Here is an 18890-nt window from a genome sequence, read left to right on the forward strand (position 1 = left end):
AAATATTCGCCGAGATATGCGAGTTCGAAAATCGAAAAAACATGGAAAAGACCTGCATAACCCAACAAACAAGCTCATTCAATGCTTCATATTTAATATCAAATATCGCTCTTTAAAACATTAGGTTTTTAAAACAGGTTGATCAAATAAAAAGTTTTTTGTTTTTTTTTATTTTAATAACTATGCAACCCTTTGCAAAGTGAATGGCATTTCTGAGTTTCACATGTTATTTGGACAATTTTCCAATTGAAGTTACGTCTCTAGGATCAACAGTTCACCAGTAATTAATTTGCAACCAAGTGACTTAAAGTATCACCCTGTATATAACAAGTTGCAAAATTACTTATAGTTAATATGTATACAGGGTGACTCAGAAAAAGATGGAAAAAACTTTAAGAGTACAGTAAACACTATTACAAACAATTATCATCAAAGAGAATGCATGTTCTAACATGAAACACAAACGTGCAAGCGGGTTTTGAAACAGCTGCTCCACAAACATTAAATGTATCGGGCGGAAAAGAACACCATGCATGCAAATGTAACCTGGGAAAGAAGAAGCAACCATATGCAAATCTGCGTCACAGTGAATAAAAGGCATAAATGCCAGCCCTGTGAAGTTAAGCCAGCATACAAACATTCTAACAGTTGTAACGTATGGGATAATGGCGCACTTTATTATGATTGAAAAAGCAGACATGCATGAATGAAATGAATGTCTGCATAATGAATGAATAAATGAAATGCATGTCTGCTTTTTCAGTATAACTAAAGTGCACTTTTATCTCGTAAGTTACAACTATTAGAACGTGGCACGCTGGAATAACTTCACAGGGCTGGCGTCCGCGCCTTTTATTCACTGTGATGCAGATTTGCATACATTCTTCTTCCCCAGGTTACATTTGCATGCATGGTTTTCTTTTCTCTCGATAAATTTCAACAGCAATGCTGTTTTAACGTTTGCGGAGCGGCCATTTCGAAACGCGCTAGTGCATTTGTTTTTCATGTCAGACTATGCATTCTTTGATGATAATTGTTTGTATTGGTCTGTACTATCACCTCTTAAAATTTTTCCCACCTTTTCTGAATCACCCTGTATACTATAACAATGGAAATTCTCAAAAACGTAGCAGTTTCTCTTTCTTTCTCTTCAACAGCTACACTAAAGATGGATTACACTGCCCCCATAACCGTACATGCTCTCATATAAATATTCTTCCTAACACAGGATGGACATGAAAGCTTGCATTTTTTCACCTCCTTTTCCTATTCAAGACATTCACAATTTACTAATGACACAGGCAACTTCATTCGAAGAAAAACAGTAGCTTTTAAAATCAGAACAAACGATGCTGTCTTGAACGTAATCCAAAAATAACAGACTAAAAACTTAATCATTCAGATTTTATTCTCATATTTGCCAAGACGGTATTGTTTGTACTGGTTTTAATCATCTTGTAACAAAGATATATTACTACTACTTAACCCTACATGCACCTCGTCACATTCCTTTGTGGAATTTCTAACGAATTGGTACATGCTGGAATGTGTGTGCCTGTGTTGTGAACCTAATGTGAAGTCTGTTTCCGTGTAATGCTTTTTATGTGTAGTGCTGTCTTCTGCCGTAAATTTTTCCACACATGAGTGAAGTGTAATGGTTGATTAATTGCACCGTTGTAGACCTGTTGCTCTGTGTGGCCAGACTTTTTAAAGTGGAGATTGCCACTTCGAGGCACAAATGCGAGCCAAACTCTCTGGACCATCCTAATTTCCTTGATCCACCTCTCAGGATATCAAATGAATGCCATGTTCTGTTCAAGCTTCCCGCCTTTTTGGTCCATGGATTTGCAGAGAAAGCTAATTTTTTACGCATGTGCACGTCTATAAATCTGTGAAGCAGGGCGAGACTTGGGCAGGCACAAAGAGTGCAGCCACACTGGGCTACTAAATTTTAGGAGCCCCAAAACTAGATTGGTTGCATGTTGACTTTATCGTTTGACTTAGCAAAACAAATGATGATGTTAGCAAAACAAATAGCTTAAAATTCCATCCAAGACCTCTAAAATCTAGACATAGAAGAACCCTGTGACCTAGGTTTTCACAGCTTCTCCCCCTCCTCAAGCCAAGAGAAGGATGCAGGTAGATCTAGTGGGAGCACTAAAATTCTTCTTTTAAAATTATTCAAAATTATACTGAGGCATAATGCATGCTGAAAGAATATCTAGTTGTGATCCTGAGTAGATAATCGGCTCTGTAGCCTTGACAGCCTCTCTCCAGCCTTTATTTGTCTGGGGCACTATCGCCAAAATTTGTTGTTAAATTTTTTTTCCATGACCATGAAATAGTAGTTTGATATTCATTCTCAGGTGCCAATGTAAACCTTGGCGTGCATCAGGGTGCATTCACATTTTAGAGGGCCGCTAAGCTGTTTTTACACCGGGCCGCAAAATGCTCAAGTTCATCCCTGCTGTCTCACATGGGTGAGAAATTTGTCACTGCTTCCAAAATTTTGAGAATGAAAAAATAAAACCATAGATAGTGGAGAAATAAATTTAGAACCACTGCTGTGTGTGTATATCTAGGGGTTCCACATGAATATTATTTCAACTAGGGTTACGAGATTCGAAACTGAGAAAGGAGGATGCCTGCACATGGATAATTTTTTAATGTCACTTTTTTCCAATTTTCACAACAGATGGCTCCACTACAAATCACTGTTTGCATCCTGTTTCCTTTGTTTCTGAATGGAAGAGGAAACAATCTCCCCATCTACCTCCCTCTAGTGCATGGCATTAGGAAAGAGATTACACAATTAGTTTTTTTTATAAAACTTGAAAAACCAACCAAAAGCCTATTTACTACATTCGAACAAATGTAACTTATGGGCTTAATTGAATGGCTTATTGGTTGTTTATTACAAGTTTTGTAAAAGATCTTCCATCAAACTTTTATAGTGTAATCCTGGACTAAGATGTTGATGGGCAAACAATGGTATTCTTAAAATGGATGTTGCTGTTTTTCAGACTGTCTTTTTCATATTATTATGGAGATATTGTTAGAATGGCAAGTAGGGAAGAATAGCATCTTTTCAGATTGGAGGAAACTTGGGTTCTTGTATTTTGAGAACTTTGACAGCTTGACTTTGTCAAAGCATGTAAACATGTGTCAAAAAAAAGCACAAAGACACATAAACACTCGTGTCAATGAACAGATGTTTCAGCGTTTAAAAAATATTTTTCCCCAGGAAAAAAATGAAAATAATCATGGAAACCTCAAAAGGATGAATTTTTCAAAATGTAGGAGGATGTCTGGTAACACTAATTTCAATGGATTTCCCAAAGGACACTAACGACTTTTGCGGAACGGTTGTCTTGGCGCCATCTCTTTTCCATGCGCGGTATTAGTACTAAATATCCTGACAAAAGTTGCGACCAATGGCTAACATGCCCTCACAATGTCGGCGTCATTCTTCGCTGCGACGCCGAGGATTCGTCAAGTCGGCTTTCACTTTCTAGAAAACCCGAAATTAATGAATGCAAACCATAGAGATTATAAGGGAGAATGACGTCTGCGGTCTCCACCTCGCGGCAGTGTCCTGAACATCATTACTGGAAACGCCACGTGACGTGTTTATCATTCCGGGTTTAGGGAGAAATGAGGAAAGAAGGAACTTCATTTCTTTTCGAAAGATTTGCAATTATTATTCCAGAATTAATGAAAGAACTCCGGAAAAATTGAAAGAAATCATTCCGTATTAGTGAAATAAATACAGAATTATATAATGAAAGAACTAATATAACGTTTTTATCTAAAGAAGTACTCTATCGTTTCTTAATTTTAAAAAAGTTTGCAATTAATTGTCCTTTAAACAGATTGAACCAGGCAATTTCATTGGGGAAATTCCCGGCACGAACTGTGTATCAAACACGTCATGTGATATCAGGGGCGTAGCCAGAAATTTCGTTCGTGGGGGGACCACTTTCATTTCGGGGGGGGGGGGCGGCACCAAAGTGACAGAACAATGGATTTGGCCATCTTTTCCCCTTTTTTTCGGTCATTTTCTCACATTTCGGGGGGAACCAGACCCCCAAGTCCCCCCCCCCCCTCGCTACGCCCTTGCGTGATATCCTATTCCATGTTACAGCCGTCGCGGCGGCTTCCTCCCTCCCTCTAGTAAAAAGCCTCGCCTTGGACAACTTCATCTGCTGCACAGGGTAGATTAGCATCTCGAAACACCTTTATACTTACCAAAGCCATAAGGGGAACATGGTAGCTCTGTGCCCCTCCCCCTGCGCCCCACCCTAAAACGATAATCGAAAATTGGAAACATATATTTAAAAAAAATTCAATTTTGAATCATTATGAGGGGGAAATCCGGAAAGAGTACAGCATGGCGCCCAGCCGTTGAAAACCAATACGTTCACCACGTTAATGTTTTCACCGATTACAGAGCGAAACAAGTTGATCTACAGTAGAACTCCTAAAACGCGAATTTTCCCCTACAGTTGCATTTATAGGAGATCATAAAAAATAATTTCTGTAGAACAGAACCCGGATGAAATAAATGTTTACGTCAGGGGTGCGCAACCTGCAGCCTTCCAAGAGATTTCGTCCAGCTCGCGAAAGGTGTTCCTGCAGAAAAGTATAAGTAGTAGAAGCTTACCCATATCCCCCCCTTCATAAAATTACGGTAAATCGGGATCCATTCGGGGCATCGCCACACACACAACTGTCGTTAAAAAAACTGTCAAAGGTCAGTAAAGTTGCCAATTACAGAAAAAAAAAGTTATAGTTGCCAATTATGACCAAAAAAATTGTAAAAATGGCATAAGTAAATTTGCCAATTACCACTAAAATTGCTGAAAAATGTCAATGGTGGAAAATAGGGGGGGGGGTGCTACTGCAAGTCGCAATAGATTAAAAGTGTAATATGTAGATCACTATAATTAACCAATTAGAATCATAATTACCATCACATAATTTATAAGTCATGAAATAATTTCAATCCTCGATTTTAGCAAAGAATAAAAATTCACGATCCACCGAAAAAAGAGACATTTTGTATTTACTTCTACAATAAAAAATATTTCCACTGTTCAACGAATTTTATTCTTTCTCCATAGAATGAACGACTTCGTAATGAGAACACTGTCGAGTCGAAAAACACAATCCTTCTATAAAGCTTTCGCAGTATCTAAAACACACAGAGTTTTTGTCGCGGAACAGGGGCGCACGCGAGAGGATCGACCTTTGGAAGGCACGCGATTTCTTCCAGAGAATTTTTGAGTTACCATCTTTCAAAAACCATTAAATTGACATAAATTGATTAAAACAGCATATAAAAAGGTTTTTTTTTTTCTTTTTAATTATAAAAATATTTAATTTTTTTGAAATTTTGGTTGACTTGAGGCACAAACCTCTCATGCCCCCCCCCCACCCGCCTTTGTTGGTCGAGTTCTTTTATCTCCACGGTTAATGCCTTGCTAAGATCATACCGATCCCAAGGATGAAGGAGGTGTGGACCGACCATTGTTGGTCTAGCGCTCTGTAGCAACACTATAACTCGACATTTTACCGAAAAATGCGTTAGAAACCAGTAAGTACAATTGAACACCGATGTAACGCCACCATTTGTCTCGCAGATTTCTAGCGCTATAACGAGTTTGGTGTTACATCGAATCACAAATTAAAGTGAGTAATCCCTATATGTACCCTGCTTACGAAGTTTTTCAAAAAAATGTTATAAGCGAGAAAACGCTCAATGGGAATTGAAAGAAATTTCGGTGGATTTATAGAGCAGAGTTGGGACCAGGAAAATAAGTCCTACTAAACGGGAAAACGTTCCTTCAAAGAAACGTTATAACGTTCCACGCGGGAACGACTGCATATGGTAGATTTGTTCACTGAAAATTTTTGGAGCGGGGATGGAGCTGAATTGGAGGTTGCTACAACAAGGTTTGACTGTAAACTACTTCATTTTAATTTTGACCCTTTAAGCGGCAATCAGAAATCACCAAACCCCCCCCCCCCTCAAAATGCCACATTTTTTTTTAATGTAGCAGACTTATTTCCGACGCAAACTAAGGGGTATAAGGAAAAGTTTTCCATTGAGAAATCATTTTCACAAAATATCTGAGCTTGTCAATGCTAAAATAAGAGGTTTTTATGGAGGCGAGATATCTAATATTTCGTCATTACCGCTTAAAGGGTAAACAGTGAGTGCTCTTCTGTCTCATATGTGGTCAGCGAGATCGACGTTCCAGTTAAATTGAAACTCGACTGCATTTCTAAAAAATGAAATCTGACTCGATTAAAAGCGGCTCTAGGACCGTGCAGCCGCCGCCGATTTGTGAGGGTGCCAAATCAAAGGTAAGGGGAAAAACAATTGTAGAAAAATTTGGAAACGATGTTTCATCTGTAACATTCAAACTCCATACTGGATGGAATAACTTTCATATAGCACCGTAACTTTTGATGTTTACACAAAGCGTATACAAATCTCCAACACAACTATTCTACAGCAGGCTCACGTGCTTTTCTTTCATTTTTCTTGCAGACTTTAGAAGTTTCTGAAGTGTCTTAAGCCGCGTTGATGCCATATATACAGTCAAACCTCGTTAATGAGTCACTCTTGGGAGAGCAAAAATATGACTTAGTAAGCGGAGTGACTCGATAAACGGGGTAAGCCATAGCTGCGCCAATTCCTGCCCGAGGACAATTCGGACTTCCAAAAAGTGACCCTGTAAGCGGAGTGACGCACTAACGAGGTTTGACTGTATACCAAAAGTCAGTAGACTAAAATTTTGATTCTGTTCTGTGAGAAAGAGGAGGGTCTCGCAATCTTTTCAGCTTGCTGCCCGTAATGACTGCGTGTTTGTGCCACGAACCGGTGTACTGATCATGTTTTGTGGATTGATGTTTTTAGGAACACCTTTCGGACTTAGTGCCGTCTTGGATCACCTGAATACCTTTGTGAATGAGGGGAGGGGTGCTAAAGCCAAGGCCAAACTCGTGTCCAGCCTGGCTCTATACGTCCTACGGTTGATCATGGGCGAGCAGTGTGGACATTCCAACATTGGCAATGATCATCAAACGTTGGAGGCTGGATGCTATTAGAAGGCTGGTCAATGATAACTACCAGGACCTTTCAGTCTCCAGCCTAAGTCAAAGGAGCCGCCTTCCTTCCCGATCTTCCATTCCGTCTGGTCGAAGAACGCCGTCACAACATTGAGAGAGTTCTGGAAGCAAATACCCGGCGAGGAGCATTGTGGCAGGCTGTATGCCTATCGTCGATCCTGTTTCGTTTTAGATTGGCTGACGGCACTAGTTTGCAGAGTCTTCAAATGTTGAAATGTAGAAATAGATTTTATTTGCTGGGCCTTTCATTAGTCCCGATGGAATCACTTCAGGCACACAAACACGTTGACCTCGATTCGATAGACGGACCGATCGTTTTTCCTCTAAAAATCTCTATCTTGTTTCCCCCCCCCCCCCCAAGCGGACAAAAAATTAGGAAAAACATTGAAATATCGAAAGAAAATGCCCTTTATATTAACCAATTTCTGTTCATTTAAATGCTTTTTGACGGGCGATAACTCAAAATATCTCGGAAAGAAAAATTTCGTGTCCCCTCTAAAGGTCGATCCTGCGTATGCCCCTGGGTGGCAGCACTTCTCGAACACGAAATGCATCATAAATACGTCAATGCCACACATAATACACATACTGTACAACTTTTTCCGGCATAGAACCGATTCGTTACGAATTCCCCTGAGGAATGTTTACGTGATACATGTACGATTTAATAGAAGTAGACTGATCATGCAACACATTATATTTCATAATCAAGTATTGTCTGAGGCTGGAAACCGTTAGATTCATTTAACTCTTAACAGATGGCTGAATTGATAAGAAAAAAATTGAAGAAATGTGGAAAAGGCCTAGAACCCATTTAGCACGCAATGATTCGCAGTGAGTATCATCTAGCAATTACGCTTTAAAAGAATCCATTACGCCATAACGGTTCTGGTTTTCGTTTGAACCACCATTATGCCATAACCGTTATGGTATGTGGGAGGATCAAATGAAAACGTAGCAGTTGTTATAATTTGGTTTATTTTTGTATGAGTGTGGTGTAACTCTGCGTAGAGGTAGAGCGGGAGGTAAGGAATTTAACCCTACTGCGGAATGGATTTGCCGCAGGCAGTCGCGCGGAATCACTTGATATATGTTGGTGGTCGACTGAAAGTGTCGTTCAACAGGCAACCCGGTTGTTTTTTTATCTGCGTATGTGTGATGTTTGCGAGTGAAAAAAAGCAACGTGGTGTTGTTCGTTTTTTAGAGGCAAAAGGATTTTAATTTCGTGAAATATATCGGCGAACGAAGGAAGTGTATGGTAAACGTGAAGTCATTGACTCATATGCAGCACTGGCACAAGCGTTTCCGCGAGGGACGTGAATACGCGACCTGATAAAAGTCACCTCCTCGTCATCACGGACATTTTAGTAAAAGAAGTCGACCAGATAATCGACCCAAATAGACGATGGACATCTGCAAGAAGGTGGGAGTGCGTTTCGGTTCCGCTTATGCTTCCATTACAGAGGAACTCCACTACAAAAAAAAAATGCACAGTGGAAACGTTCGTGGCAGTCCTGCACACGAGTCAATGACAGTGCATGTTCATCGTACACTGCCTTCGTTCGCCGATGCACTTTGCGAACTCCTCCTGCCACTAAAAAACGAATACCACGTTACTTTTCTTTACTCGCAAACATTCCGCAGACGCAGATAAAAAAAATCCCCGATTGCCTGTTGGAAGATACTGTCGGCTAACAGCCAGCACATATCACGGGATTCCGCGCCTAGGGAAAGTAGGTGCTGACCCACTTCGTTACCTCCCATTCCACCCCTACATGAAGTTTCGCCACATTCAAATAAAAACAAACCAAATTATATATATAACACCTGTTCCGTTTTCATTCGATCAACCCTTATGGTAGAACATAGTTTCTTCCACCTTCCAAAAACTCTCATCGAAACACTCCCATGATGTTTATGATCCTGAAGTCGATGCTGCACGTACGTTATTTTCGGCATGGCTACGTTTTGGGAAAATACAAGCACACAACAGACAAAATGCCCAACGAAGGGGCTGAGTATAAAAGATGCCCATAACATGAATAAACTAATTGTCTGCCGATCGCGGACGGCAAAAATCGCGCAGCACTTGACGTACCGTTTTTTTTTCCCCTATATTATGGAATCAGTTCCCCATGAAAACGGCGCGCGTCTAACAACTGGTTGTGCGCTTCGTCAACTTTGGCGTATCCCCTGATATCGACCTGCCAAAACACGTTTGTTGGAAATCGGGCGTTGTTTTCCCCTTTCTGCAATGAATGGTTGAGACTACCAGAAACCCTAGCTTGGTGAACGCAACGTGTCGCAGGCTTTTACGAAATACAATCGAAATACTCGATATAACGACCCCATCTGTCTCATCGAAAACGGACGTTATATTAAGAGAATCGTTATGTCGAAAGTAAACCATATGATAGTCGTTCTGCGAAAACATTTGGGACTTGTCTATCCTACCGGTCGTTGTAATGGAATGGTAGCTACAACGTGAGGTGTCGTTATAACGAGCGTCGACTGTAGTCTGTTACAGCCCTGGTTGTATGTACATGGCACAGGCGTAAGCTGCTGGTATGCCCCCCTATTAACAATGTGAAATTTGAAAATTTTCCAATTTTGAAAATCTTTATAAACTACCTAAAATTTTAAAAGAAAATACTTTTATAAACTATCTTAATTGATTTCCAATAATTAGAATGCTTTTTGAAGCTTAGTAACTAAAAATTCTGAGTTAGAAATTCCTTGTGCGTCTGCCAAAGGTAAATCCTGTGTACTCCCCTGGTACAAGGTGATTATGATTCAACTTCGTATTTGTAAATTATCTGAAATATGAATCATTCGACCGAATAATTTGGAACTTTGTGTGAAGCGATGCATTTTGCTCAGCAAAAGAAAAATAGTAAGTTTGCTTTATTGCGATTGAACGCAATGCAAAAGCAACAAGCATAAATGCGTGTCATTCAATATGCCCTCATTTTCCACTTTACGATCAAGTAATATTGCGTCCAGACACCAGTGGAATAAATTCAAACAAGTTCTCTGTTTTCTTTCCTCTCTCCTCGTCATCGCGAACTCTGTAGTAACCCTATATTATTTTTCCTCTTAGTTCTTTCCCCTCAACGCAGAATGTGCCGAAATTTACGACGTACGCCACAGAACAATGTGAAAGAAATTTAAGAAAAGTGCAGAAAACGCTATTATGGGGGTTTTTTACCGCAGAACATTTCCAGTCAGCCCAGGGCTAGTTGCAGAAAACAATGCAAAACATTCTCTTTGGGAGTTTTTTCTATATCCTGATAATGATTTTTTTTAGTACATGTATATCATTATTGCTCTTACATTGTATATAGTTTAAAGGTACTATATCTAAAGGTTCACTCTTACATGTAAGAGTGAAATAGAACAGGTAGGGTGAAAAGAGAAATCTACTTTGTCCCTACTCTTATATTCTGATCTATTTCACTGCATTACTCCTTAATTTGTTTTTTTTTCTCCTTTTCTCTTCTTTTTTCGTTAGGACATGGTTGCCATATTTATCGCCGATCATCCGAATTCGCTGTCAATCGCTTGTAAGAGAAGGGTCAAGCTGAAATCGCAAAACAGCATATGCAACAGATTTGAGTGTTTCTGTTAATACGCAAAATTACAAAATCGGCGGAACTGCGAATCCAGGACAGTTGCAACTTCATTTCCTGAAAGTCATTATCGAGAACAAATGCTAACTAGTGAAGCGGTTACGTTGCAATCATTTCTGAAATGAGAGAATAGCAAAGCAGCAGCCATTTTCCTGTAACATGGCCAGAACCCGGTCTTTATACATGTAATTTCAAAATTCAATGCTGCGTTTCAAAAGCCTTGGCCAGACATCTGGAAGAAACATGGGGGTCGGGTCTATTCCCTACCCTGCCCGAATTGAAAGAAAATGACTGATATGTAAGGAATCACGTGGTAAAGGCTATTTTGCTGCAGTTTGTCCTACAAGCAGTTTGGAGCTTCCCCCCCCCCGGAAAAATTGTTCTGGCTACGGCTTTGTTGTGTTTTTCGGTCTAAAAGTTACCAAATATGAAGTTAACAGAAAGTTTAAATTTTCAACTTTCATAATACGATAATTCAGGCATATCCCTTTTTTACTTCCAATATGGAAGCCAGATGCCAGCACTTTTCGTCAAAGATACGCGCATAACTCAGACATCATATTAAGGTAAGTGCCACGCATGAAACTACTTTCCTGCATGCATCGATTCCTTATTCATATGGAAATTCAGGATTGCCATTTTTACTTCAAAATATAGAAGACCGATGACAGCACCAGTATAACACGAAACAATCATAACTCTAACAACGTAAATATGTTAGGGAGACACTCATCCTGGCAAGTACCGATTCGTAAAAAACTCTGTAGAGGTCTGTTTATGAGGTGCAGGCAGGAGCGTACGCAGAATCAACCATCGGAGGGAGCATCTTAGGAAAGGGGGCAAATCGAATTTCATCCAAAGAAATTTCAGTTACCAACCTTCAAAAAGCTTTTAAAAATCAACAGAGAAATTGATTAAGATGGCATGCAAAGGATTTTTTTCGATATTCGCTAATATTTCTCATTTTTGATCGTTTGGGGGGGGGGGGGGGGCTTGCCCCTCCTTCCGTACGCCTTAGTGGTATCCAATCAAAGCAGCAGAAACCTCTACTCAGATCGACTGTAAAACATGCTACTGTACGAGTCAAAAATATTTCGGCTTTTATGAAAAATCAGAAGTACAGCCATCGCATTGGGACACATTGAACAGGAAAACACCGAATGCCCCTCCCTCTCCCCACAGTCACTCTTGCACCCTATACATTGAAAGGTTTCTTTCGTAGAATTTCGATTGGAGAATTTTCAATTTCGTCTCATTTGACGAAATTCTTCAGTTCAAATCCATCCACATATAGGCAGACACCATTCCAAATTTACTACTAGTCAATGCACATTGTACACATTTCTATGCGGAATTTCTAACGAATCGGTACATGCCGGACCGGAATGTGTGTTATGAGTGTATGACCCTAACGCATCAGACTTGTGCTTGTTGCGTGATCTGCTTATGCTGCCATCTGTCTTCTATATTTTGAAGTAAAAATGGTAAATCCACGAATTTTTGTGTTGTGTAAGTCAGGTCGCCAAAAAAACTTTGTATTTGCGCCTTAAATTTTCTGTGCGATTACTAGCTCGAGCAGGTTCCTGGTTGGCGCCTTGATTTGTTTTCTCGGTGCGTCAAGCCCTAGGAAGTATCGTAACATGAAAATTGTTACTGTATTCTACATAGCAAAATTCTAACAATCATACCTCTTCGGGAATAGGTGATCGCCTCGATGGCAATAGACACCCCCCCCCCCCCCACAAGGGTAGGGCTGACAGGGTGCCCGAGACAAATCTATTTATTTTGGTGTTTTTTTAACACTATGAAAAGTCCCCCGTTAAAGATCCCAGCCTAGGAACCCGGATCTAAGACATGGAGCCATAGCGATAGACCAGGGTTGTGGAGGCTCACTTAAGTACTCGACAAGTCCCTTGCTGGAAATAAATGCAGGTGAATAGGTCCGTTTGCATTTGACGAGAGCGTCAGTTACGCCAACTTGATTTACAACCATGATCGCACCAACTGTAAGCGCGAACTTGTAAAAAAATTGTCAAAAAAATTTTGCATTTTTTTTAATTCATTTAAAATTAGAATCGTCTCGCTTCGGGGCGAAAATGCGGATCAAATTAAAAAAAACACATGGTAAAACCACCGGGGCGCCTCATGGTCAGGGGCGCAAATATCACACCAGCAACTCGAATTTCCCGCCCGAAATCTTCGGATATCATTCAACTGTTTCAGAGCTCCTTCGAAATCAACACGCACCGCCTTGGAAATATGTGAAATTACGGCAAAATAATTAAAAGCATTGAGATCGGTGACTACTCATTGAATGCGCGTGCGCGCGACCGTTGCAAAAACCGGCCAATCTTTGGAAACCTCCGAATGAGGGAATACAAAGACTACCGCCACGTGGCGCTGTTGCATTCGAAGTTGAAAAATATCTCTTTCCTTTTTTTTAATGACATCGATATTAAGACAACTGACATTAATGATTCATTAGGAATAGAAATTATCAATCTTACCAAAGGAATAAATCGCCGTTCAGGAAGAATAAAGTAGCCCGCGTTTTCAAATCTCACCAGCGTCCAGACGCCATCAAACGACACGAAGGGGAAAAAAGAAACGAATAACCCAATGCCAATGGACGCGCATGCGCCTCTCGAAAGTCTCCGCAGACACAAATCAACCCTCACCTAGACGGGAGAAAACTCCATCGGCTTGGCGAAGCCAAACCCTCGCGACGACGATGGCGCCACCTGCTTCACACTGGTTATAGCTACCTCACCACCCCCCCTCCCTTTCCCTGATTTTCCAGAGATAACCGGTTTACAATATTGCGCTATCTTGAGGGCGATAAGTCACGGAATCCGGCCATTCGATTTCAGGGTTATCTGTACATTCCTGATGATTTCAAGTCATCCATAATTGAAATCACAGAGCACCCTAGAATTTGCATACCGAATAGCATCGACATCCATTCGTCGAAGACATAGATTGAAAAATAAAGCAGTAACAATAAATAAATAATAATCAATGATGTTTCATTTGCATGCCACTGAGCTACTCAGATGTCATCTATTAAAACTGGCATGTTTTAATAAGGTGCATAGCACTCCCGGAATTATTATACTGCATTTACATCAAAGTTTCGAATGTATGGTGCTGAGCTCTATCAGCTTTAAATCATTTCCGACGCGCCTGCATGTAATTGCCCCGTTGAGTTTGTACCTACTATTATCAATCCCCGGTAAAACCTGTCATAGTAAAACCTGTTTAACACCTCTGGTTCCATTAACATCTGTCCAAATTAGAGGTGTCCAAGATATAGTTGTATAAACATTCCGTACAGTATTGTAGACATTCCGTGTTTTCGGATAATTTTCAGGTTTTTTTGTCATCATTAATAATCATAATGATGACTTAATAAAAAAAAGATGTGATAAGCTCCATCTATCTTTCTCAAAAAAAAAAAAATCTTGGCTTCGCGAAAGGATTTCTTCGTTTTGAACTTAATCTTAGAAGCGTAAAACAAAACCCTTTCACTGAAAGAATCGAAATCGCGGTGTCCAAATTGACAGATTTTACCGTGCAACGATTTTAGAATGCCTTTCACCACTTTTTAAGAACAATCATTTACCCAGAATGGGGAACGAGGGGGACGGGGAAAACCCCATGCTGTAATAATATTTAGGAAGACGTCGGCATCCAAAAAATTTTAAAAGCACAAAAATTTGTACTAACAATGAAACAGTAACACAAGTTGTCATATTTCATATCGCCCTATAAGGTTAACAGATTTTAATCGTCGAAATATGCTGAAAATTGATGATCGTTTAAAAAGAACTCGGAGGTAGTGGAAGAACCCCAGCAGCAAGAAAAACGAGAAAGAAGATAATTTCGAAGGGGGTGTGAAACCGGTTCCGTACATGGGACTCGCCCATACACCATATAGGAAAATGTCCCCGCTGATGACGGAATAGCTGTACTTGTAAGTGCTGCATCAAATACTCATGAGAGAGAACCATTGATGTGAGAAGAAAAAATATTTACATTCGTGCAATGGCAAAAAAAAAAAAAAAAGAATTTTCCAGAGTTAAAATATATGTGTGGCCTTTAAAATATATATGTGTGGGCAGTGCCGTCTTAACGCATGGGCCCACGCGGGCACAGCCCGGGGACCTCAAGAGAAGAGGGCCTCACAAAAATGAGATTAGGTTGAAATTTTCTAGAATTTACCATGTAGGACTTCAGAAAAAACAACTTGGCCCCGGGGCCCATGATGCTCTTAAGACGGCCCTGTCTTTTGGAATATTCGAGTGGCATACTGGTGCTCAATGAACAGGTTTATGGCCAAGTGTTAGAATTAAAGATAAAGTAGAGGGAAAAACTCAAAAGTTCGAAATACTGTAATGTAGTAAAAATAAACATAATGATGACAATAAAAAACAACGAGATTATAAGCTTCATTTTTACCTTTTTCAAAGAAAAAAAAAAATCTTGGCTTCGCAAAAAGAGTATCTTCGTTTCAAACCTAATCTTTTTGACGCGAAACAAAACCCTAACACCCCTAACCAACGACATAAAGAATAAAGAGTACGCTGACTGAAAGAATCGAAAAATTTGACACTTCTCCCGTCCCCTTATGTAACGATCTGAATTAGGAACGAAAACTGAATGCGGCCGTGTTAGCAGAACCAGACAATTTGGTTCTGCCGCACTTGTGCTTTTCATATTCTTAGCAGTGTTGTCAACTTTGTTATTTTCCAACTTGATCTGGCCTTTTTTCGACTATTTATTGCAAAAAATAACCCATCTAGTTACAAAGCAAAGTAAATTAATGATTTAAATATTACAGACAAAAAAAAATTCTTGTTTAGATCACGATTTTAGTTGCTTTTTATACGAATTTCAATTCTAGTCGTTTAATTTTTGTACTACTGACAACACGGGGGGAACCTACCAGTGTGTATGTGTGTTTTGCGATGTGTAGAGCGAGTAAATGTAGAAGGCTGGATTGTAATACAACTGAAAAGATTCCGGTCCCGTGAAATGTGAAAAAGTGACTGGCATATAATCGTGTTCAATTTTATCCTACTGCCAGTTTAAGTCGCTCCCTACCCCGAAAAAGAAATTGGCAGCGACCTTGATACCATTATTCGAGTGCATGTACGTATTTCTTCTTTAGAACGAGTAATGCAATCTAGTTTGATCTTCGGCGACAAATGCAAAAAAGATGATACGCGGGAACCTAAACGTTCGTCCAAAGCGGGGGGGGGGGGGGGGAATAAACCGACACCAATCGGAGAAATCTTGGCGACACATGAAATATCACACATCATATGAAATAATACCTCTTTCAACATACGAAGAAAAGGAATCAATTATTTATATGATATGAATCAATTATTGAAAAAAATAAGGTAGAATTAGATTTAAATTAGGCTCAGAAAACAAAACAAATGCTTTCGAGACAACACCTACGTTTAGCCAACTCGATTTTTTTTCGATTTGGCGAACTATATTTTGCACACGAAGCCAACAGGACAAACATGAGAATGATCACTTGTAGCCGCCGGAAGCCCACTGCGAAAAAACCGATAAGCCAAGCTCCCCACCGTCTCTCCACGTTCCTCACCCGACGAGCATCGTTTGGTTCCGCCTGGAAAATAAGGTATATGTACGACGCGAAGGGAAGGGAACGGAAGAGTGGCGGTAGGACATCACTCCGCAACAATGACGCGCAGGCGCGAGCTCTAACGCAGCGCCAAGAGACAGAAGTGGGCCTCAAGACCCAACATTTCGACACAAAAAGTACCACACGTGATACAACGTGTTTATTCGTACGAAGCGTGAATTGATACATTCAATTTGTTTGCATAGAAATACAGGTTGATGGATGAGATTTGTGCTCTTTTGTCTTCATAAGCACAAAAACTACGTTATAACACCATTCCTGACGAAGAATTTTCAACATGTGAACGATATAAAAAAATTGTAACGTCAGTGTAAACATATTTCTGTTCACTATCACAATAAGCATAGCCTTGTTCTTTTAATGTGCATTCCTGCATAGGAATAGATCTGACAGTTTGTTAGCCATTCTGAACAGCAAGACGAAAACATCCGTAACCCTCGGTTAACGAACTTAATTCCTTCCTGAAATCCGTTCGTAAACCGAAACGATTTCTCCCTCGAAACGATTTCTCCCTTAGCAATCGATGAAACATGAACTAATCCGTTCTTGAGAACCCTGAGATTTCTAATACTGACTTTTCCAACAGCTCCTGCGTCTAATGCAAAAACAATGGAAATTATTAAACTAACATCGAAAAAATAACCGTAAATATATAAAAGAGATGACATGGGAACGATGATACGGCCATCGAAATCTCTGCCTGCCACACAATCTGGCATAATATCTTCTAATCCAAATTCATGGTTCTGCAAATCACTCGCTGCCAAGCATAGTGAACAATGGATATCCGTGCAAAATGTAGGATATTAAAATAATGTTTCCAGAAGTCACTGAATGTTCGTTCTGCATTATTGCTAAACATCTTTTTTTCAAAAATTTTATCAGAAAATTTTCTTTGATGTTAATGTCAGTACAACTTGTGATGGCATCAACAATTTGAAAAAAATTCGATGTCAAAGTGGCGTATGCTTAGTTTTGAACAAATCAACGGATGGTGTATAATTTTGTATTTTTTTCTCTTCTTTCCTGCCTTTCGATCTTCCGCCTTCCCCATCCCAAAGGGCGCTGCCATCGGCTGCACCCGAGATCGGGAGTAGTCTCACTTTGGTGTATCGATATCTCACCAATATTACCGTAGTTCTTTCTGTATTAATTAACAAGTTACAAGTACTATTAGATAAAATAATTTTCCCACGCACACCCTGCATCTTGTTTGGAACGAGACAAAACATTTTTCTTTCTTCCCAAATTTATCATTTATCATTCACGCCGCCATTTCTGATCGAAACGAAAATGTTTTCCTCCGATTAAAACTGTGGCTGTTCTTCAAAAGAAATCGTTCGCACTTACTCACTCATAATCTAGAATGATGCATAATAGACTTTATAATGTATGTATATTACCATAAATACAGTAATCCGATTCATATAGTAGCCTACATAACAAAAATTATAGTAGGTGCTCTCTGGTGTATAGTCTGAACGAGCGCCTCATCGTAGACACATATACGAAAACTCGTGCATTCTGTAACACAGGTCTGCACAAAAGTACTTTTTGAAAGCTTTAAAGCTTTTTTTTTAGATTTGATGACTGATTTTTATATTACTTTCAGTGCTGATTCCAAAAAAATGCCATCCATTTTTTTTCTATCGCGTAAAGTTTTTTACAAAACAATTCCATATTTTTAGGGAAATAAAAATTCCAAAGTATTATTTGCATTTCAGTTATGTTTGTCTTATCACCTTATAAATACACACTTCACATTTATATCCTAGTTCTGTCATTATAATGATTGACCCTAAAAATCAATGAAATATATTTTTGGCAAATTATTTACTATATTCATAACGCACAGTTTCACTGTAATTAGTATGCTGCTTATGTATTGCCATAGAAATTTGATCTTCACTTTTCAAAAAGTGAATATGATGACGTGTATATGACTAATATGGTGACTGATATAACTAAACAAATGCCAGATTCGGAATCAGCACCCCCCCCCCCCTTCAAATCATCCTAAAATCACTGATTGATTTGGTAATGATTTGCGATATCTGTTCATAACACACAGTTTTAATGTGGTTCGTATGCTAATTAAGCATTACTATCGACATTTAATTTTCCCTATATCTCAAAAACTAGACGTGATGAAATGTTTTAATTATTTTTTCAGTAATTAGCATAAGAAAATAAAAAACACTAATTATTTTTAAGAAAGATTTTCCATTGCAGACCTGTTTAATTGTAGGAATGGTAAGATGTTCAATCGAACACCGAGAGAAAAACATTAATGTCTACAACAGCGGTTCTCCACCTTTTTGACTCGCTGAGCTCTTTTTAGTAAATAATTCCTATGGCGGACTCCCGTAGGCCTCGTTTTTTTTAAACAAAATTCACTGATTCATTCTACTTTACTCGAGCGGCCGCGGAGCTTTTGGGAAGTG

The 18890-nt window shown here is 39.4% G+C and overlaps 1 protein-coding gene across 5 annotated transcripts in view; it reads right to left on the minus strand.

The window, feature by feature from the left end:
- The window catches only part of LOC149086573 (histone-lysine N-methyltransferase eggless-like), a 128172-nt gene that overhangs the window by 61617 nt on the left and 47665 nt on the right, over positions 1–18890 (minus strand). For 2 of the 5 annotated variants that reach the window (XM_089230929.1, XM_089230930.1), the window contains exon 1: positions 13274–13430. The exons of the other annotated variants lie outside the window; for them this stretch is intronic. The gene's annotated coding sequence lies outside the window, so the exon portion shown is untranslated. Of the gene's footprint in view, positions 1–13273; positions 13431–18890 lie in introns of those variants that run through there. 5 annotated transcript variants of the gene reach the window in all.

The sequence above is a fragment of the Pholcus phalangioides genome, unplaced genomic scaffold (genome assembly GCF_987345545.1).
Source record: "Pholcus phalangioides strain wild (caught in Gottingen) unplaced genomic scaffold, Ppha-v1.0 ptg000004l_1, whole genome shotgun sequence".
NCBI classification, from domain to species: Eukaryota; Metazoa; Arthropoda; class Arachnida; order Araneae; family Pholcidae; genus Pholcus; species Pholcus phalangioides.